Genomic DNA, 17,905 nt, shown 5'->3' on the forward strand with positions numbered 1-17,905 from the left:
TCATATTGAATGGCGGTGCAGGCTCGAAGGGCCGAATGGCCTACTCCTGCACCTAATTTCTATGTTTCTATGTTTCTATGAGTCAGAGAGAGAGAGAGGAAAGACAGAGACACAGAGAGGAAGAGAGAGAGAGAGAGAGAGAGAGAGAGAGAGAGAGAGAGAGAGAGGAGAAGAGAGAGAGAGAGAGAGAGAGAGAGAGAGGAGAGAGAGAGAGAGAGAGAGAGAGAGAGAGGAGAGAGAGAGAGAGAGAGAGAGAGAGAGAGAGAGAGAGAGAGAGAGAGAGAGAGAGAGAGAGAGAGAGAGAGAGAGAGAGAGAGAGAGAGAGAGAGAGAGAGAGAGAGAGAGAGAGAGAGAGAGAGAGAGAGAGAGAGAGAGAGGAGAGAGAGAGAGAGAGAGAGAGGAGAGAGGAGAGAGAGAGAGAGAGAGAGAGAGAGAGAGAGAGAGAGAGAGAGAGAGAGAGAGAGAGAGAGAGAGAGAGAGAGAGAGAGAGAGAGAGAGAGAGAGAGAGAGAGAGAGAGAGAGAGAGAGAGAGAGAGAGAGAGAGAGAGAAACAGAAGTAGGAGACGACAGGATGACAGATTATCCCTTGGGGCACCCATAAACTGAGAGGGCTAAAAAAATTAAAATAAAAAAATTAAAATAAATAATAAATAAAAATGCCTCACCCTATATCCCTGATGGGGAAGGAAATGGATTAGGGCTTTGGAGGAGGAGAACGTGGGACGATTATTGGCCATGAAAGATTTGAAGGCACCATTGGTAAAAGTAGTGGGAACCACTAAGTGTCAGATAAAGATGATGTAAATTGTTACAACCGGGCCGACAAAAGACTACAAACATGGCCGCCGCTCACAAACTTACCGGCTACAGCGCCATCTTCTGGTTGGATGCCGTCATGACCGAGGGTATGCAGGCCCCTCAGCAAATGTTACCCACTTAAGGTGAACCCCAAGGAACAAAGGGGAATGAAAAGGTGGAGAGTTGAAAATGAACAAGAAAAAGAAGGCATGTGGACATTATATTATGAACTATTGTGGTGGAAGTCATTCTTCTTAAAGTCAAGCAGAATTGAAGGAGGTGGTGGGATTGTCATTTATTTCCAACCCCCGATTCAGCAAACAGTTGGTCTCTGCGGTCAATGTCAATGAACAAGGCCCCTGGTTGAAAAGACTGAAATAAGTGATGAACTGACACAAGTGAGTCCTATGAGGGAACCAAGCGGGGCCAGAGAATTACATGCCAATAATACATGTCTTGGGGAACTTTTCCTCAAAGTCCTATCAGGAGTGAAATTAATCTGGAGATTATAAGCCCTAACTGGACTGGGGTCCCCAAGAGAGAGAAAGGGATTTAAGGAAGGATGTCAAGAAAGGCCAGGATGAGGTAGGTTTTTTTAATTAGATGGGAAAGGCAGAGTTGAAAGTTGAGGGGGAACTTCTTTACTCAGAGAGTGGTAGCTGTGTGGAATGAGCTTCCAGTGAAGGTGGTGGTGGCAGGTTCGATATATGGTTATATGGTATACCCTTAGAAAGTATTTGTTGATGTGGACAATTTGTTGGTTTGTTCCACAAGTGAAGAGAGAGAAATACTTCAGAATATAAGACAGCAGATGATGACCTTGGGAAAGGTAGGATATAGTTCAGACTAGATTGGGAATTTTGAAATTGTATGGTGAAATGGAAAAAGTACATGTCAAAGAAGTTAAATTAAAATGCAGACAAAGCAGCTGAAACAGCATCTGGAAGAGATGTCCAGGGTAAGTCTGAATCGATTTAGGTATGAGCACTGTAGTGTCGTTTATGTTGAATAAGGTAATTAAGAGGTTTGGTAAACCTACAGAAATCAGCTTTGACAACGGATTGTTTTCATTTGATGAAAAGAATAAATGGAACATTGAAGGTTAAAATAAATAAGATTTGTGTAATGCTCTGCCATTGGCACTGAAGAAATGTTGCATGCAAACTAACCAGCAGGTGACACAATGGAGAAGTTCCTGCAAGGGACCGAGTTTGGAACAGTTACCGATTAGAATTTAAAAAGTATATGAAACAGTTAATAATGATATACAAGTCTATTTATGAACATATGAAACAGTTAATAAGGTAAAGGTAAAGTAAAAGCTGTCGGAGATGGACCAGGAAGAAGGACCCTTTAAACCTGAAGACAAGGTGTATGTATGAGTTTTCTAAATCACCGACCGATGTTCGTTTAGAAGGTTGAGATACCTAGTACGATTTCAATAATTACATGAGGGCTGGCCCACAGGTACGAATAGACAATAGCCCTGAGGTAATTGAACAGGAGGACAAAGAAGAGTAGAGTTTTAACAAGAACTTGTTTGACATCAGTGGTGGGAAATAATGGAAAGGATACTAAAGACAATATTATAGGAATTTGGATAAATGGGATAGGATTAGGAAGAATTAGCATGGATTTGTGATTGTGACATTTGACTAATCTTGATTTTTCTTAAAAGAGGTTATTAGGAAAATTGATGAGGTTAAAGTGGTGAACTTCAGTAAGGCCTTTGACAAAGTTCAATAAAGGAAATAAGGTTGGTTAAGAAGTGGTTAGTAAGGAATAGCAAGATGGATTAAAAGTGACTGTACTGTTGGGAAATGTCAGAGGGTAATGGTGGATGGATGTTTATCAGGTTGGAGGTCAATGACTAGAGGGGTACCTCAGGGATGTGTGTTGGGACCACTGTTGTTTGTCATGTGAATCAATAATATGGATGTTGGTGTGGTAAGATAGATTAAGAAGTATGTAGATGATACTAAGATACGTGGTGTTGTGAATAATTAAGTAGATTTTAAAAAATGTACAGAGAGATTTAGGTCATTTGGAAGAGTGGGTTGAAACATGACAGATGGATTTAATGTTGATAAGTGTGAGGTGATACAACTTGGCAGGCCAAATTCAAATTAGACTTACATGGTAAATGATTGTGAATTGAGGAATGAAGTTGAACAGAGGGATCTAGGAACAACTGTGTATAATTCCCTGAAGGTGGAATCTCGTGTAGAAAGGATGGTAAAGAAAGATTTTGGTGTGTTGGCCTTTATAAATCAGAGCATTGTGTATAGAAGTTGGGTTGTAATGTTAAATTGTACAAGGTATTGGTGAGGTCAATTGTGGAGTATGGTGCATAATTTTGGTAGGCATAATAATTATAGGAAAAAGGTTAAAATAGAGAGTACAGAGGAGATCAATTAGAATGTTGACTGGGTTTCAGCAACTAAGATACAGAGAAAGGTTGAACAAGTTAGGTTTTTATTATTTGGGAAAGATAGAAGGAATACCCACCATGGTAATGATGTTTTCTTAAGGAACTGTTTACTGGCAGTATCTCATTCTATTACAGAATTAAAAACCAAGGAGCTGTTGGCACAGAGTCCCCATCTCGACTTGCCAATCCATTCTGTGAAAGCAGAGAACTGGGATCTTGTAAAATCATGGAAGGAAGAAAAGCTGCAACCAAAGTGGACTGGACCCTACCTTGTGTTATTAATCACCGAGACAGCAGTACGAACAAAAGAAAAAGGGTGGACACACGCAAACCGATTTAAGGGTCCTGTGGAGGCCCCACCAGACAATATCAGCCCGTAGACTGTGCGTGAAGGGAAGGAACCATTGACTTTGTGCCTATTCGGATGTTGTATTATTCCCTGCGCTGGCCTTCAGAACACAGTATGACTAGCGAGAGGAGGATAGGGAGGCGAAGAATCTGCTGCTAGCACTAGAAAAGGAAGATATAGTATAATTCAAAAGATGCGTAGCAAAAAGAAAAATGGTGGATTGTGAGAGAAGGGTTAATAGGGATGGTTGAATTATACTAGAACTCTGAAAAATATAACTTAGAAAGAAATGAGCTTATCAGCAGAAGCCAGACTGCTGGTAGAATAAAGTAACAATATACAGAACAGAGAGAAATTCTAGATAAAAAGTAGCAAACAGATAACAACTTCAGCAGAAGGCCTTGGGAGTCTTGACGTCAGGAAATGGTCCGAGACATTCCTGGACTTTCTCGTGGGAACGTGGGCTTTATGTTATGATTGGACGAAACTCGATGGGGAGACCTGAGGTAGTGACCACAGTGAAGAAGGGTATAAAGATAGAAAGCATCTCCATTTTCTTTGTGCCTCCAGGGGACATCAGAGGAGAGACACCTATTCTGCAGAATATGAAATTAATAAAAACACTTCTTTGTCTGAATTTGTCTCAAGAGCATTTGTGATTTTTGAATCTCCCACAGATTCACCACCCTCTGACTAAAGAAATTCCTCCTCATCTCCTTTCTAAAGTTATGTCCTTTTATTCTGAGGATATGGTTTCTGTTCTTAGACTCTCCCACTAATGGAAACATCTTCTCAACATTCACTCTATCCAGGCCTTTCACTATTTGGTAAGTTGTGGTCTCTTCAATAGTGGAAAACTGCAAATGCAGATTGGCTGACTCCGTGGGCTCGGTAATCAGAATAGAAGAAATGGAAGTGAACTGCTACTTTACCAGGAAAGACTGTTTGTAAGTCTGAATAGTTTAGTTTAGAGATACAAAATGGAAACAGGTCCTTTGGCCCACCAAATCTGCGTTGACCACGCTCACCTGTACCCAGGTTCTATCTTACACCCTAGGGACAATTTACAGAAGCCAACTAATCTCCAAACCTACAACTCTTTAGTTTGTTCGAGAAAATCGGACAACCCAGAGAAAACCCGTGTGGTCATAGGGACAACGTACAAACTTTGTACAGATAGCAACCATAGTCAAGATCAAATCTGTTTCTCTGGCTTTATGAAGCAGCAACTGAAACCACTGCGCTACTGTGCGCTTAATAGTGGAAAGAAAAGAGATGAAACAGGCAACTTCTCCGTGATATAAATTTCTGTGTAATCTACTAAGTATGGTTCTGTCCAAGAATTTATTAATTCAGAAAGCAATTCAACAACCTTTTAGTGCTGTAAACTAAGATATGATCTTGTGCCTTTACAAATTACATTGTTTCCACAAAAAAAGCACGAAGGATTACTTCATTATGGCATGGATTTGAACTGCATCAAAACTGATTGAATTTCACTGTAATGTTACGTGTACTCATCATGAGTTGGATGTGTGTTTAGATAAAATCAATCAAAGTCATGTTCTCTATAATCATCAATCTACAGATGCTGACATGGTGTTATGTTTGGATTAATCCTCTTTTTTAGGCTTAAATCAAGATCCAGTAGAGTTAATTAACATCCAGCTAATCGAAATTGAGCTGTTACATTTTGAGGAAATATGTGAAATTGGAAAGTGTGAGAGAAACTCTTCACCTGAGCTCTCTCCTCCAGTCTGGATGGTTGATCTTGTTGGCCCTGGAGCCAAGTGGCCAGGCCCTGAGCCTGACCAATCTCCAAAGACGTAATGGTTTATATGCTAATTGGCTTGGTAAAAATTGGAAATTGTCCCTAGTTTGTGAAGGATAGTGTTAGTGTGCTGGGATCGCTGGTCGGCACGGACTTGGTGCCTGTTTCCTCGCTGTTACTCAAAACTAAACTAAACTAAATTAAATAATGCTAATGATTGTTGAAGATCAGAAGTTTAGTTTAGTTTTGAGTAACAGCGAGGAACCAAGTCTGTCCAGAAAACCTCTCTGTCTGCCTTACATAGCTGTTAATGTCTCAGGGAAGATATTTAAAAACTATCAATGATGAAATAATTATTGCTATGATTATGGACAGGAATGAGTAGATTAACCTATGATCTGCAATTTTTGGCGCTGGCCTGTACTTTTTGGAGTTTAGAAAAATGAGTGGGGACCTCATTGAAACACACAGAATAGTGAAACGCTTGGATAGAGTGGATGTGGAGAGGATGTTTCCACTATTGGGAGAGTCTAGGACTAGAGGTCATAGCCACAGAATTAAAGGACGTTCTTTAAGGAAGGAGATGAAGAGAATTTATCCAGAGGGTATTGAATCTGTGGAATTCTTTGCCAGTGAAGGCTGTGGAGGCCGTCAGTGGATATTTTTAATGTGGAGACAGATAGATTCTTGATTAATACAGGTGTCAGAGGTTATGGGGAGAAGGAAGGAAAATGTGGTTAGGAGGGAGAGATAGATCAGCCATGATTAAATGGTGGAATAGACTTGATGGGCCGAATGGCCAAATTCTACTCCGATCTGTTGTGACCTTATGCCCTTATGACAGCTTAAAACCACTGATAAGTGTTAAAACATACCGTATAATTACAAAACTAATTATCTTAATTTTCCTTTTCCTCCCCATATCACAACATTTCCTTTTCAAATAAATTGTTTGAAGCCTGATCTGGCGCAGAATCCAACAACAGACTGCTCAGTGCAATGGTCATCCCATCAAGATTTTAATTCTATGAAGAGCGTCCAGTGGTGGAGAGCAACCAGGATACTACTGTCAGAGCTCAGCCAGTAAGTTTGGATTATGCATGTCCACAAGTGAGTTCCAAAACTTATTGTTACTTTTGTTGAATTCTGCAAATTCTGCAAATTTGTGTATCTGAAATACCACAGGAACAGGGCAATGAGACTATTCACACAGGCAGGATGGTGCCAAGTTTTGTAATTCCAGGTTCACTTTCCCCTTGTAGCTAGGAGTCTATTGTTTTACGTGCAGTCATTAATCACATAAGTTAAAGGCAGAAAAGGAAAATAACAGTTAGCCTACTTTATCGTTGAGCCATACACAAACATCATCGGTAGTCATTCAGCCTGTGATCTCCAAACTCAATTAAAAAGAAGAACAATATAGCCTAATCCCTGACTTTACCGAGTTCTGAGTCTTCGGAGATGGCGAGGTAATAGAATTGAGTAGTAATTATGCTCAGAATAGAATTAGACTGCTCTGTGGAAATGTTGAGGGATTGGAAAACTTCTCCACAGGAATTATTTTACCCAGAAAACTGTTGATTCCAAGTAATTAAGCAGAAGACAGATATTAAAAAGGTTTGAACCTCAGGACATCATTTATGGGCCAGGAGCAACAAGTGAAGATGTGGGTAATTGTTATTTAAGTCGATCTTACAAATGGAAAAACAAGCTTGAAAAGTAGTCTGCAATGTTTTTAGTTTTATATCTTAGAGGAACAGTATGGGAACAGGCCCTTCTGCCCACTGAGTCCATGCTGACCACAATCACCTGTACACTAGTTCTCTCCGAGACATGAGGGACATTTATTGAAGTCAATTGAGACAGGAAATGAGACAGGTCAGGTGGCGGAGGTATGTGTTGGGGAGCACTGCGGGTCCAGTGATCACAATACCATTAGTTTCAATATAATTATGGAGAGGGTCAGAATTGGACCAAGGGTTGAGATTTTTGATTGGAGAAAGGCTAACTTTGAGGAAATGCGAAAGGATTTAAAAGGAGCGAATTGGGACATTTTGGTTTATGGGAAGGAAGTAGAAGAGAATTGGAGGACATTTAAAGGTGAAATTTTAAGAGTACAGAATTTTTATATCCCTGTTCGGTTGAAAGTAAATAGTAATAATTGGAAAGAGCCATGGTTTTCAAGGAAAATTGGACATGGTTCAGAAAAAGAGAGAGATCTACAATAATTATAGACAGCATGGAGTAAATTAGGTGCTTGAGGAGTATAAAGAATGTAATAAGAATCTTAAGAAAGAAATGAGAAAAGCTAAAAGAAGATATGAGGTTGCTTTGGCAAGTAAGGTGAAAGTAAATCCAAAGGGTTTCTACAGCTATATTAATAGCAAAAGGATAACGAGGGATAACATTGGTCCATTAGAGAGTCAGAGTGGACAGCTATCTGCAGAACCAGAAGAGATGGGGGAGATATTGAACAATTTATTTTCTTCGGTATTCACCAAGGAGAAGGGTATTGAATTATGTGAGGTAAGGAAAACAAGTAGAGTAGCTATGGAAACTATGAGATTCAAAGAAGAGGAAGTACTGACACTTTTGAAAAATATAAAAGTGGATAAGTCTCCAGGTCCTGACAGGATATTCCCTATGACATTGAGGGAAGTTAGTGTAGAAATAGCAGGGGCTATGACAGAAATATTTCAAATGTCATTGGAAACGGGAATGGTGCCGGAGGATTGGCGTACTGCACAGCGTACTGCATATGTTGTTCCATTGTTTAAAAAGGGTTCTCAAAGTAAACCTAGAAATTATAGACCTGTTAGTTTGACATCAGTGGTGGGCATATTAATGGAAAGGATACTTAGAGATAATATATATAAGCATCTGAATGATCAGGGTCTGATTAGGAACAGTCAACATGGATTTGTGCCTGGAAGGTCATTTTTGACTAATCTTCTTGAATTATTTGAAGAGGTTACTACGGAAATTGATGAGGGTAAAGTGGTGGATGTTGTCTATATGGACTTCAGTAAGGCCTATGACAAGGTTCCACATGGAAGGTTGGTTAAGAATGTTCAATTGTTGGGTATTAATGGTGGAGTAGCTGAATTGGAGAAGCCAGAGAGAAATGGTGGATGGCTGTTTGTCTGGTTGGAGGCTGGTGACTTGTGGGGTGCCTCAGGGATCTGTGTTGTGTCCACTGTGTATTGTCAGATACAGTACATCAATGATCTGGATGATGGTGTGGTAAATTGGATTAGTAAGTATGCAGATGATGCTAAGATAGGTGGTGTTGTGGATAATGAAGTAGATGTTCAAAGTCTACAGAGAGATTAAGGCCATTTGGAAGAGTGGGCTGAAAGATGGCAGATGGAGTATAATGCTGATAAGTGTGAGGTGCTACATCTTGGCAGGACAAATCAAAATAGGACGTACATGGTAAATGGTAGTGAATTGAGGAATGCAGTTGAACAGAGGGATTTTGGAATAACTGTGCATAGTTCACTGAAGGTGGAATCTCATGTAGATGGGGTGGTAAAGAAAGCTTTTGGTTTGCTGGCCTTCATAAATCAGAGCATCTATCATACTAAAAGTCTGATCATGACCGCTTTTGGCCCACTGTGCTGCGATTTCTGATAGAACTCCGCCACCCACGGCTGTCATTTTTGGCCACCTCGCTCAGAGCCCCCCTCCGCCTTCCTGGACCAGAGGATTTTTTCCGTCGATGACAAATCAGAAAGATATTAATGTTTTTAAAAAAAATCACCATTCTCTCTGCTGCCCTTGCTGGAGGGAGGGGGAGGGACTATAAAACCAGGAAGAGGTATGCCTCTGTGTCTGCAAGATGGATGAAGCCAAAGGGTCACATCTGTCTGAGCTCTGAATAACACTGAACACATGTCTACTCAACTGCGTTTCCTTAATGTGGTTTGAAAATGAAAATATGGTTTGTTTGAAGTAAAAAGGCACTGCCTACAAATGGTTGTTTGGGTGCTTTGGCGAAGTAAAAAGGCACTAATTACTGCAAATGGCAGTTTGGGTGCTTTGGGTTGAAGTTAAAAGGCACTACTTACTGCAAATGGTAGCTTGGGTGCTTTGGCTTGAAGTTAAAAGGCACTGCAAATGGTGGCTTGGGTGCTTTGGGTTGAAGTTAAAAGGCACTACTTACTGCACATGGCAGCTCGGGTGCTTTGGCTTGAAGTTGAAATGCACTACTTACTGCAAATGGCGGCTTGGGTGCTTTGGCTTGAAGTTGAAAAGCACTACTTGCTGCAAATGGTGGTTTGGGTGCTTTGGCTTGATGTTAAAAGGCACTACTGCAAATGCAATAAAACAATTTCCTGTTTGCACTGTATATTGATTTTAGATAAAACGCTACCACTTACGGCTGTGATTTTTGGACATCTTACTCAGTCCCCCTCTGCTCAGCAGGTGCAGAGAATTCTTCCCATCAATGAAAAATAAAAGTGTTATTAATGTTTAAAAAATTTTGAGAATCTCTCTCCTGTCAATCACACCATGAAGGCCACACCTTTTCTGGTGGGTGGGGGAGGGGTTATAAAATCCAGAAGTGTGGGTGTGGCTTAGTCTCTGCATGATGGGGGAGGGAGAGGTCACAACTCTGTCTGAGCTGTGAATCAACTGAATAGACTGAATGTCTTCTGCACTGTGAGTTAGGTGTTTGTGGGTTTTATGGTGGTTTCACCCTGTTTTGAATGCATTTGTGGTGGACTTGCACCCTGCTGAAAGTGGTATGAAACTGCACTTGAATACAGTGGCCTTGCACCCTGCTTGAAGTGGTTGGAAACTGCACTTTAATTCGGTGGCCTTGCACCCTGCTTGAAGTGGTAGGAAACTGCATTTGAATTTGGTGGCCTTGCACGCTGCTCAATGTGATAAGAAACTGCACTTGAATTTGGTGACCTTGCACCCTGCTTGAAATGGTAAAGAAATGGATTTGAATTTGGTGGCCTTGCACTTTGCTTGAAATGGAATTTCAAGGAATAGCCATGCGTCAACTGCCAGCCCACCAGCCGTGAGTGAGCTGCCAGCAGATCAGGCGTGAGGGACTAAGCTGCCACCTCAAGAACCCATACCAGCCCTCCAGAAAGCCCCCCCACTGGCCACTAATATTGGAATTGGTGGGGAGGTGGAATATTGCATCGGGTGACCAACGGGTCCCGCTTAGTCTAGTTGAGTTTAGAAGTTGGGATGTAATGTTAAAATTATACAAGGCATTGTTGAGGCCAATTCTGGAGTATGGTGTACAATTTTGGTCGCCAAATTATAGGAAAGATGTCAACAAAATAGAGAGAGTACAGAGGAGAATTACTAGAATGTTTCCTGGGTTTCAGCAACTAAGTTACAGAGAAAGGTTGAACAAGTTAGGTGTTTATTCCAGAAGGTTCAAGGGGGACTTGATAGTGGTATTTAAAATGATGAGAGGGATAGACAGAGTTGACGTGGATAAGCTTTTTCAATTGAGATTAGGGAAGATTCAAACAAGATTTGAGAATTAAGGGACAGAAGTTTAGGGGTAACAGGAGGGGGAACTTTATTCAGAGAGTGGTAGCGGTGTGGAATGAGCTTCCAGTGGAAGCGATGGAGGCAGGTTCGATTGGATAGTTATATGAACGGGAAAGGAATTGAGCGCTATGGTCGGAGTGTAGGTAGATGGGACTAGGGGAGAATAAGAGTTCAGCATGGACTAAAAGGGCCAAGATGGCCCGTGTCTGTGCTGTAATTGTTATATGTCATATGGTTATATAGTTAATTAACCAACAAACCTGTACATCTTTGGAAGGTGGGATGAAATGGCGCACCCAGAGACATCCTACACGGTCACAGGGAGAATGTACCTACTTTGTACAGACAGAACCCGGTCAGGATTGAACCCTGGTGCTGTAAGGCAGTAACTACTGCTGCACCACTGTGCCACTCATTGTCTAATTCCTGCTGCTCTTATTTTCTTCTGTAAATTATTAAATTCAGCATTCAAGATTGCTACATAATGTAAAACATAATATACCGAATGGAACTTTTGTCACACTTTTTTGAGATATCTGTAAAAAATTATATACTTATTAAAACCCTGATCTTGTACGTGTGTGTATGTGTGTGTCTTTACATCTTTGCGGAAAAAAAACGCGGTAACGATAACATTTTTACATTTTCGTTGACATTTCGTTGACATTTTCCCCGTCGAGGCCGGGATCACCTTATCTGATCATTTCATACTTTATTTCAAGACATCACTGAAAATGTTTAAAAATATCAAAAGACTGGATTCAAAATGAATTTTACAGTTAAAATCATTCCTCACAGCTTCCAACAAACTTTGATACAAAGTTGCAAGACAGGAACACTCTGAACTTTTCAGCACCATGGCATATCACAGCAAGTGCACCCAACATTTGCAACAATGTTGCCATCATAACTCCTGGCAGGACAGGAGGAGGAGTATCAATTGGTATTGTAATTGGGGAAGTGCAATTGGGAATTTTTTAAAGTCCAATGCTGGGGGAGGCTGAGGAATGCTGGAATCTTACGTTTGGCAACAGGTTAAGTTGGAGGACCATGCCTCCCATGGGGATATGGGTAGGGAATGAATGGGTGTGTTGGGGGAGCGGACCCAACTGGTCTGCACTTGTTTGTTTGCTTGTTTGTGTATATATATTTGTTTGTTTGTTTGTTCTGAAAACTCTGCCAAAATGGTACAGGATAGTGCTACAATTTTGGGACCACCTTACTCATCATTGTCCTGTGCTGTGCATTAGCCAAGTTTCGTTCAGAGTGATGTTATATTTTACAGGTTATTGACATTTAAAACTTAAATTAACTATATACAGCGCCCCCACTTGCCGGCCATGCCTGTTGGGGGCGGTCTGTCAGCCACATCACAATTGAAAGTGGCACTGGTGACGAAGCAGGGACACAAAATGATGGCATCTCCCTGCATGTGCACAGTGGGCCTGGTATCTGCACGTGCGAATCTTTGCTGATTTTCAGATCAGCATTTTCATGTGTACTTGCCTGGCCTCACAACAGGGACCCAACGGTTCCACGGGTAAATTTTGTTCTATTTTTCAAAAGGCTCCACGGGCCCTCTATTCACTTTATTAACTATAATTTATTTTCTGCCATCAACGGCTCAACTTTGAATTTGGCAGTCACTCCTGCACATTGCGGGCCTGTCAGCAGTGCATGCACATTTTGGTGGAATATTGTGTTGGGGGAAAGGGACCCAGCGGGTCCGAGCTCGGTATATATTACTAAACCTCTCATCTTGCTTGTTTGTTTATTTATTTGTTTGTTTTTTTGTTTGTTTGTTTGTTTGTTTATTCCTGAAATACAGCCAAAACAGTACGCAACAATTTTAGGCCCACCTTACTCACCATTGTCCTGCAGTATGCAGTAGCAAGTTTCGTTCAGATTGATGTTATGTTTTAAAATACATTGACTTTTTAAACTTTAATAAACCTGGCAGTCACGCTCCCCCTTGCCGGCCACGCCAGCACAGTTGGAGGAAGGTTGCTGTGGCATCACAATGGGAACCCATCAGCTGTGCCTGCTTAGTTGGGGGCCAGAATGTCGCCGTGCCTGGTATCTGCGCATGTGCAGTTGGGGGAGGGTTGCCGGGCTGGCCGCCATTTGCAGATTACCATTTTGAATCGCATTACAACGGGGATCTCTGGCATCACAATTGGAACCCGTCAGCCGCACCTGCACAGTTAGGGGCTATGGATGTGTGGTGAAAAATTGCGTTGGGGGAGGGGGACCCAACAGGTCCGCGCTTGGTCTAGTAGCAAATAAAAATAACTTACATATAATAGCACTGTATTAATTTTAATAAGACAAATTGGACACCTTAATTTGGATTCTATTCAAGAGGATGACTATAGAAGATTTCAAATGGGTACAACATTCATCAAATATTGGAAAAAGACAAATAAAAAATCTAGATACTTTTTTGTGGAAATTAATGTAGATTATTTAATAATATAAAAGTGCTGAAAATTATAAGAGGGTGATGCAGGTAAAAAACTGTTTTCAATAGCTGGGTGGATATAGAATATGTCTAGGCAAGTAAGTTGACATATTAAGGAGACAGAGTAATCAGCATTAGGTAAAGTTCTGAAGGTGTGGACTTCACTCCCAGGCTGCAAGGATTAAAAAGATGCTGTGTCAATAACAAAGATATTCTATTCTGGAAGAATGTTCTGTGAGTTTGTAGCATGATATTGGAAGTTACTTGCCACAGTGGGGGTTCAGTTTTGGCCCGTTAGAAACCCAAAATGATATCTGATAGGTAAAACTTCTACGGCGTTTTTAGAATTGGCAGAACAAATTCTCCATTCTCATTTGAAATTTCCAATAGCTATCTAACTGGCCATTTGCCAACTTTGGTTATAGTCTCAAATTAACAAACTTTTAAATCTCTTGGGTAGTCTATTGAAATATTTCCACTTTATCATTGAATTCAATTGAGTATCAGGATTCACTGACGTCCTACATTGATTATACATCGAAACGCTAGATAATTTAGATCCACATAAATCATGTTTGCATTATACTGAAATTCAACCTGATATATTGTATTTGTGTTAACAGGCAGAGAGTTCCCAGTCATATTTTAAGTTCAGAACATGCTGCAAATGTTGTGATTGACACTCCAAATTCTCAATCACAAATGGAATGAAGATACGATTAACATTCTTGTCTTCTCAGAGAAACATCTTCAAACTCTAATACAGTAATTTTATGTAATGTGATTGTGTTATTAATTTCAGAATGTAGCTGATATTTGAGCTGGTTAATTAGCTGCACTCCTGGTATTGTTTACCCTCCAGTGTTATATGAGGTTATACCACACATCCATAGCCCCTAACTGTGCAGGCGCGGCTGACGGGTTCCCATTGTGATGCCAGAGATCCCCGTTGTAATGCGATTCAAAATGGTAATCTGCAAATGGCGGCCAGCCCGGCAACCCTCCCCCAATTGCACATGCGCAGATACCAGGCATGGCGACATTCTGGCGCGGACCCGTTGGGTCCCTTTCTTCCAACGCAATGTTCCACCACTCACACATAGCCCCCAACTAAGCAGGCACAGCTGACGGGTTCCCATTGTGATGCCACAGCAACCCTCCTCCAACTGTGCTGGCATGGCCGGCAAGGGGGAGCGTGACTGCCAGGTTTATTAAAGTTTAAAAAGTCAATGTATTTTAAAACATAACATCAATCTGAACAAAACTTGCTACTGCATACTGCAGGACAATGGGGAGTAAGGTGGGCCTAAAATTGTTGCATACTGTTTTGGCTGTATTTCAGGAATAAACAAACAGACAAACAAACAAACAAACAAATATATCAGCATAATTCAGCTTGCCCCTGCTTCCGTTTCAGTTCATGACGTGGGCTAGGAGTTCAAAGCCCATTGGGCATGTTATAGTAAAGGCTGGACCAAGAAAATAAAATTGTAACAGCAATAGGGTTCCGTTTTAAAAGACTGACGTATATAAAATAAATTCTGAAGCTTGAGGTTTTGAAATATCGGAACTTAATTTATACACTTGCAAAGTTAAACAATGTAAATTATTTCTATACTGTGGAATGTAGTAAGGAACATAAGGTGCACAAGGTAGTAATTTCATAACCTAAAGCCACACTCAATGAAGTATAAAAGTTGTGACAGGGAGAGTTGGCGTCTAAGTCACAGGATAATTATAGGTGACGGTTCCCATTCAACATATAGCCTTCCTAGTGAAATATTATATTTTTTCTTAATTGTGTGATTTTGCATTCATTACCCTATTTGGACCTATATTTTAGATGTTCAGTTTAGCTTCTTTCTGAACACTGTCCAGAAATACTGAATTGAAACTATTTCCTCTTATTCAACTGTCGCTATTTTATTTTAATGAGCAAATTCCATGACCTTTCCTTTTTTAAATGTGTGTCAAATCTGTGAATATTTTTAACACATGTCTAGTGCTTGAAGGACTCTGCTGGCAAATTGTACTAGATGGGGCATCTTGATTAGCATGGCCTAGTTTAAACCGCAATTTAATTAGTCTGACTGTGCAACTCAACATTTCTTGTATTTTTATTGTTTGATATTGATTGATTGAATGAATGATTGAAAATGTAATATAATTGAGAATGAGTGAAGGGTCACAGGCCAAATGCTGTTTTTTTCTCTAATTCGTGTATGAATGTGATATGAATACCAAATATGTCTCTTCAAGTATGATGATAATATTCAAATCTTGAACCGGCATTACATTTTTTTTTTTTAAAACATTGTTGTGGTTAAGGCAAAAATACCTCAGAAAAAATAAATGTGGAAGTCCGAAAGTAAGCCGCTGTGAGTTGTAGGCATATTTTGCAATGTTTAAGGTCACAAGATCATAAGAAATAGTAGAATTAGGCCAATCGGCACATCAAGACTTATCCGCCATTCAATCAGGGCTGATCTATCTCCCCCTCCTTAATTTTAGTTATTTGTGTTTGATTATGATCAATTCAATGATCAGAGCTTTTGGTTGATTATTATTTAAAAAAATAATTATAGATGACCTTTGTTTTAGTCTTCACTTCCTTTAAACACCCTGACAGCCTTTGAAGACTGGCAAAACTAGAGGTGGGGCTTTGTTTCTCTGCGTGTCTTGTGTGGGGGGTAGTGTGGGGGCGTAAGGGGGAAACCGCTTCGGTCGCATCCTCCACGGAGAGGCGACTTTTTCCATGTCGCCTCCCCCGTGGCCTAACATCGAGGATCGGTGCGGCCTTTCCCAGAAAAGTGCCCAGGGCTTCAGCCACGGGTGCAGTGAGGACTCTTTCGTTGTGGAGTTGGGGAGCCCTTGCTTGGGGACGCCGGAGGGGAGCGCTCCATTCGCTGGCCCGCGGCAGCCTGAAGCCGCGGCCTATGGAGATCCAGCTGACGCTGTGTCCGGAGCCTGGGATCCCTCGTTGGGGACCCCGGAGGAGAAGAGCTCTGACCACCGGCCAGAGGCTTACTCTAACGTGGCAGGGACTTACCAACTGGAGCGGGGTCCCTCGAAGGGGATCCCTGGAGAGGAGCTCCAACTGCCAGCCCTGCGGTCTGTGATGCTACTGGCTGTGGCGCGGCGGGGACTTTAAATCTGCGACCGCTGGCCTGCGGCCTACATCATCTTGAAGCCGCGGTCTCCAGTGGGGAAGCACCAATTCAGGACTTACCTGGACTTACCTTGTTTGCACATCTGGACGCCCGCAGCGGCGAATGCGGAGGGTTGTGGTCCCGACCACGGGGGAAAATGGAGGAGGACTGACCAAATGTTGTGCCTTCCTTCACAGTGATGAATGCTGTGGTGGATGTTTGTGTTAAATTTTTAATGTGTACTGTGTGTTCTTTTTTTATTGTCCCACTGCTGGCAAATTAATTTTACTGCACTGTATGAGCAAGTGACGAATAAAACTTGACTTGACTTGACTTGACTTGCTATCTGTGAAAAGCTTCCACAGCAGACCTGTTGGGTCTCTCCTAATCTAACACCCTTTTAGTCATTCCACAAGAGGGTTTATTGATCAGCTTAGGGATCTTTTAAGCTGGCCAGATACACCATTCACATTCGATTCCTTTGAGTGATCAGCAATTGTGTGAGTAGAAAATGACGTGGGTCTATGCTAGTGTTAGGAAAATAGTTTCTGTTCAACAGCTCGGGAGCAGTAATGGCTATCATGGCTGCCAAAAAGGAGAGAAATGGAGGAGCCCCAGATAGAGGGAGAAATCTAACACTTTCATCAGTGAGAACAATGTCAGGAGGCAGGAGCTGTGTGCTTGTGTTGCTAAGGGATTCACAAGGTCCACCATGACGGGACCCTGGTGGGTTGGCTCCGGCTGCCAGCTCCATATGTGGGAATCATCACTCAATCAATACAAGCATAAATAATTTGAACATCCTCATATGACGTATTGGTATGGGCTGCCAAACAGGGAAAAAGGTTGCAATGCTTCATTAATGTTTTATAATCTGCTCAGGTCCTGAGAAATGTTAAGTGAAGTAGTATTGTGTCATCTGGGTACCCTTGGCCGATTAATGCTGCACTACATTGCTGATAACAGTCAGAATTTTGAGACAATCACTTGATACTCTTTCGAGGGGCATTTTAATTCAGGCATTGTACAAGAAGCATCAATCTATTAGCTGATATGTACAACATCTAGCTGCTCTGCTCATCTGAGAGATAAGCATGTGAGCACTGAGTACGATATTTTACCTGGTGTCTTTCTTGTTCCTGCTTCTTCCTCACCTCTTCACATCCAACCTCCTGGTTACATTACAGCTTTGATCAGTAAGACATTGAGTATGTAGCAGGTGAGCATAATATCTCCACATCTGCTTTGTGTGCAATGCATGGTGTTCCTTGGCTGCTGTAGACGAGGGGATCTTATTGTTCAGAAGACCAATTCAATGATTCAATGGTAATCTATTGTCACATGTACCTAGGTACAGTGAAATGAATTGTTTTGCAAACAACCCAATAACATCATGTAGCAGACCTCACCCAGGCAGTACATG

The 17,905-nt window shown here is 41.4% G+C and overlaps 1 long non-coding RNA gene across 1 annotated transcript; it reads left to right on the forward strand.

The window, feature by feature from the left end:
• The first annotated feature begins 412 nt into the window (after positions 1-412).
• LOC129710967 (uncharacterized) lies at positions 413-4,215 on the forward strand. Its single transcript, XR_008725765.1, has 2 exons — positions 413-1,196; positions 3,365-4,215. It is a non-coding gene; the product is annotated as an uncharacterized LOC129710967 (long non-coding RNA).
• The last annotated feature ends 13,690 nt before the right edge of the window (positions 4,216-17,905 follow it).

Source organism: Leucoraja erinacea, chromosome 2, assembly GCF_028641065.1.
Source record: "Leucoraja erinacea ecotype New England chromosome 2, Leri_hhj_1, whole genome shotgun sequence".
Lineage (NCBI taxonomy): Eukaryota > Metazoa > Chordata > Chondrichthyes > Rajiformes > Rajidae > Leucoraja > Leucoraja erinaceus.